A 9,212-nucleotide genomic window follows, 5' to 3' on the forward strand; every position below is an offset into this window, starting at 1 on the left:
ACTGAAATTAAAAATACTCTAGATGCTATAACCAGCAGAATGACTGAGGCAGAAGAACGAATAAGTGAGTTGGAAGATAGAATGGGGGAAATAACTGCCACAGAGCAGGAAAAAGAAAAAAGAATAAAAAGATTAGAAGACAGTCTCAGAGACCTCAGTGATAACCTTAAACGTACCAACATTCGAATTATAGGCATCCCAGAAGAAGAAGAAAACAAGAAAGGGTCTGAGAAAATATTCGAAGAGGTTATAGTGGAAAACTTCCCCAACATGGGAAAGGAAATAATTCACCAAGTCCAAGAAGCACAGAGAGTCCCATACAGAATAAACCCAAGGAGAAATACACCAAGACACATATTAATCAAACTAACAACAATTAAACACAAAGAAAAAATATTAAAAGCAGCAAGAGAGAAGCAACAAACAACATATAAGGGAAAACCCATCAGGATAACAGCTGACCTTTCTACAGAAACTCTGCAGGCCAGAAGGGAATGGCAGGATATCCTGAAAGTCCTGAAAGAGAGAAACCTACAGCCAAGAATACTCTACCCAGCAAGAATCTCATTCAGATTTGAGGGAGAAATCAAAAGCTTTCCAGACAAGCAAAAGTTAAGAGAATTCAGCACCACCAAACCAGCCTTACAACAAGTGCTAAAGGAACTTCTCTAAGTAGGAAACACAAGAAAAGGAAAACACCTACAAATACAAACCCAAAACAATTCAGAAAATGGTCATTGGAACACACATGTCAATAATCACTGTAAATGTAAATGGATTAAATGCTCCAACCAAAAGACACAGACTGGCTGAATGGATACAAAAACAAGACCCTTCTCTATGCTGCCTACAAGAAACCCAATTCAGACCAAGGGATACATATAGACTGAAAGGAAAGGGATGGAAAAAGATATTCCATGCAAATGGAAGTCAAAAGAAAGCTGGAGTAGCAATACTCATATCAGACAATTTAGACTTGAAAGTAAAGACTATTACAAGAGACAAGGAAGGACACTACCTAATGATCAAGGGATCCATTCAAGAAGAACATATCACAATGGTAAATATCTATGCCCCCAATATAGGAGCACCTCAATACATAAGGCAAATGCTAACAGCTATAAAAGGGGACATCGACAGTAACACAATAATTGTGGGAGACTTGAACACCCCACTTACATCAATGAGCAGATCATCCAAACAAAAAATAAACAAAGACACACAAGCTTTAAATGACACATTAGACCATCTTGACTTAATTGATATTTATAGGACATTCCATCCAAAAACAACAGACTACACTTTCTTCTCAAGTGCACACGGAACATTTTCCAGGATAGATCACATCTTGGGTCATATATCAAACCTCAGCAAATTCAAGAAAATTGAAATCATATCAAGCATCTTCTCAGACCACAACACCATGAGACTAGATATCAATTACAGGAAAAAAACTGCAAAAAAGACAAACACATGGAGGCTAAACAATTCACTCTTAAACAACCAAGGAATCACTAAAGAAATCAAAGAGGAAATCAAAAAATATCTAGACACAAATGACAATGAAAACACAACAGCCCAAAACCTATGGGATGCAGCAAAAGCAGTTCTAAGAGGGAAGTTTATAGCAATACAGTCCTACCTTAAGAAACAAGAAAAATATCAAATAAACAACCTAACCTTACACCTAAAACAACTAGAGAAAGAAGAACAAAGAAACCCCAAAGTGAGCAGAAGGAAAGCAATCATAAAGATCAGAGCAGAAATAAATGAAAAAGAAAGGAAAGAAACCATAAGAAAAATAAATAAAACTAAAACCTGGTTCTTTGAGAAGATTAACAAAATTGATAAACCATTAGCCCAACTCATCAAGAAAAAAAGGGAGAAGATGCAAATCAACAGAATTAGAAATGAAAAAGGAGAAGTCACAACAGACACCTCAGAAATACAAAACATCATGAGAGACTACTACAAGCAACTATATGCCAATCAATTGGATAACCTGGAAGAAATGGATACATTCTTAGAAAAATACAATCTTCCAAGACTGAACCAGGAAGAAATAGAAACCATGAACAGACCAATCACAAGTACAGAAATTGAGGCAGTGATTAAAAATCTCCCAACACACAAAAGCCCAGGACCAGATGGGTTCACAGGCGAATTCTATCAAACATTTCGAGAAGAGTTAACACCTATCCTTCTCAAACTCTTCCAAAATATTGCAGAAGGCGGAACACTCCCAAACTCATTCTACGAGGCCACCATCACCCTGATACCAAAACCAGGCAAAGATGTCACAAAAAAAGAAAACTACAGACCAATATCACTGATGAATATAGATGCAAAAATCCTCAACAAAATACTAGCTAACAGACTGCAACAGCACATTAAAAAAATCATACACCATGATCAAGTGGGGTTTATCCCTGGGATGCAAGGATTCTTCAATATATGCACATCAATCAACGTGATACATCATATCAACAAATTGAAGGATAAAAACCATATGATCATTTCAATAGATGCAGAAAAAGCTTTTGACAAAGTTCAACATCCATTTATGATAAAAGCTCTCCAGAAAATGGGCATAGAAGGAAATTACCTCAATATCATAAAAGCCATATATGACAAACCAAAAGCCAACATTGTTCTCAATGGGGAAAAACTGGAAGAATTCCCTCTAAGAACAGGAACAAGACAAGGGTGTCCACTCTCACCACTATTATTCAACATAGTTTTGGAAGTTTTAGCCACAGCCATCAGAGAAGAAAAAGAAATAAAAGGAATCCAAATTGGAAAAGAAGAAGTAAAATTGTCACTCTTTGCAGATGACATGATATTATATATAGAAAACCCTAAAGACTCTACCAGAAAACTGCTAGCACTAATTGATGAGTTTAGTAAAGTAGCAGGATACAAAATGAATGCACAGAAATCTCTTGCATTCCTATACACTAACAACGGAAGAGCAGAAAGAGAAATTAAGGAAACTCTCCCATTCACCATTGCAACCAAAAGAATAAAATACCTAGGAATAAACCTGCCTAAGGAGGCAAAAGATCTGTATGCAGAAAACTTTAAGACATTGATGAAAGAAATCAAAGACGACACAAACAGATGGAGGGACATACCATGTTCCTGGATTGGAAGAATCAACATCGTGAAAATGTCTGTACTACCCAAAGCAATTTACAGATTCAATGCAATCCCGATCAAATTACCAATGGCATTTTTCACAGAACTAGAGCAAGAAATCTTACGATTTGTATGGAAATGCAAAAGACCCCAAATAGCCAAAGCAATCTTGAGAAGGAAAAATGGAGTTGGTGGAATCAGGCTTCTTGACTTCAAACTATACTACAAGGCCATAGTGATCAAGACAGTATGGTACTGGCACAAAAATAGAAAGGAATATCAATGGAATAGAATAGAGAACTCACAAGTAAACCCACACACATATGGGCACCTTATCTTTGACAAAGGAGACACGAGTATACAATGGAAAAAAGACAGCCTCTTCAATAAGTGGTGCTGGGAAAATTGGACAGCAACATGTAAAAGAATGAAATTAGAACACTTCCTAACACCATACACAAAAATAAACTCCAAATGGATTAAAGACCTACATGTAAGGCCAGACACTATCAAACTCCTAGAGGAAAACATAGGCAGAACACTCTATGACATACATCAAAGCAACATCCTTTTTGACCCACCTCCTAGAATCAGGGAAATAAAATCAAGAATAAACAAATGGGACCTCATGAAACTTAAAAGCTTTTGCACAGCAAAGGAAACCATAAACAAGACTAAAAGGCAACCCTCAGAATGGGAAAAAATAATTGCCTATGAAACAACGGACAAAGGATTAACCTCCAAAATATACAAGCAGCTCATGAAGCTTAACACCAAAAAAGCAAATAACCCAATCCACAAATGGGCAGAAGACCTAAAGAGACATTTCTCCAAAGAAGACATACAGATGGCCAACAGACACATGAAAAGATGCTCAACATCACTCATCATCAGAGAAATGCAAGTCAAAGCCACAATGAGGTATCACCTCACACCAATCAGAATGGCCATCATCACAAAGTCTGGAAACCACAAATGTTGGAGAGGGTGTGGAGAAAAGGGAACTCTCCTGCACTGCTGGTGGGAATGTAAGTTGGTACAGCCACTATGGAAAACAATTTGGAGGTTCCTTAAAAAACTACACATAGAACTACCATATGATCCAGTAATCCCACTCCTGGGCATATATCCAAAGAAAACCATAATCCCAAAAGAAACTTGTACCATAATGTTTATTGCAGCACTCTTTACAATAGCCAGGACATGGAAGCAACCTAAATGCCCATCAACAAATGAATGGATACAGAAGATGTGGCATATATATACAATGGAATATTACTCAGCTATAAAAAGGGATGAGATGGAGCTATATGTAATGAGGTGGATAGAACTACAATCTGTCATACAGAGTGAAGTAAGTCAGAAAGAGAAGGACAGATATTGTATGCTAACTCACATATACGGAATCTAAAAATGGTACTGATGAACTCAGTGACAAGAACAAGGAAGCAGATACAGAGAATGGATTGGAGAACTCGAGGTATGGGAGGGGGTGGGGGGTGAAGGGGAAGCTGAGACGAAGCGAGAGAGTAGCACAGACATATATATACTACCAACTGTAAAATAGTCAGTGGGAAGTTGTTGTATAACAAAGGGAGTCCAACTCGAGGATGGAAGATGCCTTAGAGGACTGGGGCAGGGAGGGTGGCGGGACTCGAGGGGGGGGAGTCAAGGAAGGGAGGGAATATGGGGATATGTGTATAAAAACAGATGATTGAACCTGATGTACCCCCCAAAAAAAATTAAATTAAATTAAAAAAAATAAAATAAAAGACTTGTGTGATTAGGTTAGGCTCTCCCAAATCTTCTCCCTTTCTTAAGGTTGGGTGAACTATGACATAGTCCTGGGGTAAACGCCATCAAATTCAGTACTACTATCATTCAGGGTATGTACGGCAAGGGGGCAGGAGGTCTTGAGGGAAGTTTTAGAATTCTGCCTATCACAAAAGGCATTGTAAGCATTAAATGTGGGCTATGCCACACACTGAATCTTGAACTAAAAGGTTCTATTTTTCCAGGAAGATATAAAAATTAAAATGTCTTTGCACCACTAAAATATCTCTAAAGAAATAAATCAATAGATGGTAGAAATCAGGGAGAAAATTACGTATCCATGATCATAGTGGAATGTTTCAATATACCTCTTCTAAATGGCCAAAAAATTAGTAAAGCTAGATAATTTGAAATGCACAACTAATAAATTTGTGATTCAGGACATTTATGGAATATTTCAATCTTAGAAAACATTCTTTTAAAACAAACATAAAACCACTACATACTAGCAATAGATTTAAACTTTTCTCAAGAATTAGAAGGTTCACATAACCAGGGACTTCTTAGGTGGCACAGTGGTTAAGAATCCACCTGCCAATGCAGGAGACACGGATTCAATCCCTGCTCCAGGAAGATCCCACATGCCATGGAGCAACTAAACCTGTGAGCCACAACTATTGAGCCCATGTGCTGCAACTACTGAAGCCCTCGTGCCTAGAGCCGGTGCTCCACAACAAGAGAAGCCACCGAAATGAGGAGACCGCGTGCCACAATGAAGAGTAGCCCACGCTCACTGCAACTAGAGAAAGCCCATGTGCAGCAGTGAAGACCCAATGTAGACAATAAATAAATAATTTTTTAAAAAGAGTTCACACAACCCAATAAAGAAATTAATCAGTAGTTTAAAATATTTCTACAAAGAAAACTCCAATCCCAAATGGCTTTTAAAGTGAGTCAATAAAACTTTCAAAAAAAAAAAAAAAAACCAATCACTTCAAACTTTCCAGAATATAGAAAAAAGAGCAAGTAGTTTCCAATTCAATTTATGGGTCTAGTAAAACTTCACTATCAAAGCCAGACAACGGAGAGTATAAGAGAAGTCATTTTTAATATGTGAACATAGATAAAAGCTTTTAAAATGATATATGGGCAAAATGTTTCAAGAAGCATATAAAAAAGATAATACATCATGATCAAGTTGAATTTAGTACATCTATACAAGGACAGCATAACATTAGAAAAATCTATAATTATCAATTATGCCATTAAAAGGTTAAAGAAAAATATATTCGGTATGTGTATATATATAAATATATATCACAAAATAGGCATCTGATAAATTTCAGCACCCAATAATGATAAAAAAAAAAAAACTCCCTTAGCAAAATAGGGGAAAAAAACTCTCTTAGTCTGTTAAAGGCTGTCACCAAAATGGTAACACAAATATCTTTCTTAATGATGAGACTGTTCTTCTAAGCAGGAATAAGACAAGAATGCTCACTGACCACCAATTTTATTCAAGACTGAATTTGAATTTCTAGTCAGGGGAATAAAACAAGCAAGAGGATTAGAAAATATAAGGGCCAGAGAGAAAGAAATAAAATTGTCATTTTCAAAAAGGATGTGGTTTTGATATAGAAAAACTTTCAAAAATTACAAATTATTAAAAACAAGAGTATTTTGCAAGATGTATAAATTTGAGATCCTTTTAGAAATAAATGAAATTGAATCCCTAACACTCTTTACAAAAATGGATCCCCTAAAGATTAAAGACGTATGTGAAAGACAAAATATAATATTTTAAAGTAAATACGAAGAATATATTTCTGACCTCAAGGTAGGGAAGTTTTTCTTAAATAAAACAAAAGCATTAACTATGTAAGAAATGATTGACAAATCAAATTACCAAAAAAATAAAATCACCTGCTCGTCAAGAGTCACCAGAAAGATTATGAAAGGACAAGCTATGAAGTGAAAGAAGATGGTTGCAATAAAATTAACAGGGAGTCGAGGGAGGGAGGGAATGCGGGGATATGTGTATAAAAAACAGATGATTGAACTTGGTGTACCCCCCAAAAATAATCAATAAAATAAAATAAAATGAAATAACAAAGAATTTCATCTCCAGAATATATAAATAATATATACAAATCAATAAGAAAAAAATCAAACAACCCAAGCAATACAGAATGGACAAAAGATACAAACAAAAATATCCCATGAAAGGAAATGCAGGTAACACATAGACATAGACAAATATGGTGTTTTAGGTCAAATAACCCAGGAAACAGACTCTGAGATTGAGATTTATGTGCAGGAGAATTCATGGGAAATTCTCTCATAAAGTGAAATGTAATAATGAGAATAGATATTTGCAATATATAAACCTATATTATATTTGTCGTATAAAGTAATGTATCATATATTGATGCATCTGTGCAATATGTATATAACATTTATTATATGTCTTGGAGCAAACATCAGAGGAGGAACACCAGAGTATTACAGTGTTTATGTCAGGTGATGGTATAGGAATTTCTTTTTCTATATTTACTCACCTATATTTTCTAAAGTTTTTGCCATGAATATGTCTCTGGTAATGAGAAAGAAGAAAAAACTCACTGAGAGAGCAGTGACCTCTGGCCTCCAGCATTCTTTTTGAGGATAGCACATAATGAAAAACAGTCGTAAAGAGCTGGGGATTCGGGCACAGATCACACCAAGTTCAACTCACCAAAGGAAAATCTGCTGGAAGTCACCAGTGTTTCCTCAGACATCTTACTCACACTCCACCGGTGCTCAAGTGCGATTGCTTCCAAAACCTAGGTGTTTTATGTCTACACTGTGTGGATTGAAAGTTACCATGGAAATATTCTGCCCTTGGAAAACCAAGGTTGAATGTATAGCGTTCTAGCCTTGAAAGGACTAAGAGTGGACAAAGAAATTTGAGGAACTTTAGAAACACAGAGAAGGGAATTTCAATTGTAGCCGAGTCTAGACTGAAGCTGTCAAGACTTAGAGCCATCCGTGGGAGAACTTCCACGAAAGGAAAATTATTAAACCTCAGAACAGACTGTTACTTATATTTGTTGCAAACAAGAAATACTGTTAAAGTGTTTCTCGGACCTTGTTTCTAAGTAATTTTTCAATATCAAATAAGTAGCCAGATATTTTAAAGGCATGGAATGGGAGCTAAGTTTAGAGGATAAGACATATCTGGTGATCTAAACTCTTGGAATAGCTTTTGCTTGTTTGTTTTTGCCCTGTCTTTATTTAGTGTCTGGATGGTTTGATAGAGGTGTAAAATGTTGACATTTTCCCACAATACCATTTTTGTAGAAAGGAAATTATGAGCCTATACCAGGATTTTCTTATGCTTCCTGCCAGCAAACCTGGTCCCATAAAACACTTCACAAAAAAATTTTCAAGGGCAGCTACCTCTGGGATTCTGATCTCTGAGAGACTGGTAAGACACGTTAGCATTTAAAGGCCCTAAGAAGTTCTGCAGGGAAGATGTAAAGAAATCTGTATAACTCTACACCATGGCCCACTTTGGGAAGCACTGAACCAAACCAAATAGTGAAAATTTTATTAGAAATTTAAATCAGATGGAAGGAGACTCTGCAAACACACAAGATGCAGAACTATTGACTCAGGATAATGGCAGGAGACGAAACAGAGCCATAGAGCAATGCTTCTTAAACCATCTGTGGTGAAAGACCATATTTGTATCCATTATATAATAATGTATTTGTAATCCTTATTATTATTATTACGATAACGACATTTGTAACCCATCATGTATCAATACCTTTGCAAAAGTCCACTGATGACGCACTTGGTACCATCATGATGTCGAATGACTATAAGAATTTTACTGTATTTATCCCTATTTGTGTGCCTTTCTCACTATGGAAGCAAACAGTTTGTGGACTGGCACTGTCCTTGGAGCCTGCTTTGAGTACCACTGCCACAGAGGATAGTAAGTTGAGGATATAAATCTGGTGCACCTTTTTTTTTTTTTTTCAACGCAGAACATTTCAGAATGGATAAACAAGAAGAAATGCTAATTCATGTTGAGGATTAGCAGGAGGCAAACCATCTTCAATCAAATGCAGAGAAAAGTAAAAAGTAGAAACAGCTTAGTCAAACATCGAAGGAGAAAGGAATCTGGCCATTTTCTTAAGTTGGTGCCTCTTTTGTTTACATTTCACACTTTACTCCTTGACAAACTGGAGGGAGCCAAGAGTTGCTTCTAAATCTCTCTAGATTTTTACTTCATTGAAATTTTTTCCCACAAA

This window comes from Hippopotamus amphibius, chromosome 6 (assembly GCF_030028045.1).
Source record: "Hippopotamus amphibius kiboko isolate mHipAmp2 chromosome 6, mHipAmp2.hap2, whole genome shotgun sequence".
Classification (NCBI taxonomy): Eukaryota; Metazoa; Chordata; class Mammalia; order Artiodactyla; family Hippopotamidae; genus Hippopotamus; species Hippopotamus amphibius.